Raw genomic sequence first — 1,041 nt, 5'->3', positions numbered from 1 at the left:
CCCCCCGAGCCATCCACAACTCTCAAGTCAGTGTCCGCAGGTGATCGTTGGCATCGTGAAGCCAGCGCAGGAGCGACCTCGGGCGGAACGACCTCCGGAGGAACGACCTGCTCGGGTGTCGGAACGAGCGGAAGACGGGCCCGAAGGACAAGCGCCTGTGCGGTCAAGGGGAGGGACAAATTACTCCCTCCCACCTCTCTGATTAAGGGTGGAGGAGGGCACAGTTGTGTATGCCTGGAGCCAGGGAACGGATGCCCCCATTCACACAGGACGCAAGAAAACCCCTCCCCTTTGTCATGACCGCCGCTGGTGCTCGAGAAACGCAAAGGCAGTGCAAGGGAGCTCTGAGGGGGGTCTGGCATCTTCCAAGCATTCTCGGGAGTTCAGACGCTGCCCTTACTCGCGGAAAGATACCACCAAGCCCCCCGCCCCCCGCCCCCCCCCTCGCGTCCCTCCCCAAGCTGTCAGTGGCCGTGCCGCACCCGCTCCGATCGCCGGAAGCAGGGGGCGAGGGGGCGGAAGCGCCAACGGAGGAAAGAGGGGAAATCCACGATATTCCCAATTAAGCATTCCCTGGTCATGATGCGGACATGTGATCAGACCCGGGTCACTCCGTATCGCCCGGGGCGCGTTTCACCCCGCCCCGGCCCCCTTGCGCTGGGAAACGCCAGGAAAGAGAACAACCCGACAGAGACCGGCCCCCATGCTGGCTGATATCGCCACGGGCCGGTCGCTCTTTGAGGTGCGACACACCTTGCAAACATGCATGCACGCATGCATGCATGCGTCGATGTGCGCTCTCCCGGCCGGGACCACTGGGCGTGGTGCAGCCACCGGCCTGTTGCTCAAGAGCTTCCAGCATTTTCCGGCGCTCGTCCGAACGCGGGATTGTCGCTTGACACCCCCCTCTTCCCTGGGTTGGCGAAGGAACCGCGCGGGAGGGAGAGGCCTTTGTTCATTCTCTGCTGGGTCTTGCTTTTTCCATTTTCTTCGTGATGCACCCAGGCGTCTCGAGGGGGGGGGGCGGGGGGCGCTGGCGGG

The sequence above is a fragment of the Fonticula alba genome (genome assembly GCF_000388065.1).
Source record: "Fonticula alba strain ATCC 38817 unplaced genomic scaffold supercont2.1, whole genome shotgun sequence".
Lineage (NCBI taxonomy): Eukaryota > Rotosphaerida > Fonticulaceae > Fonticula > Fonticula alba.
This window is presented reverse-complemented; position numbering follows the sequence as displayed.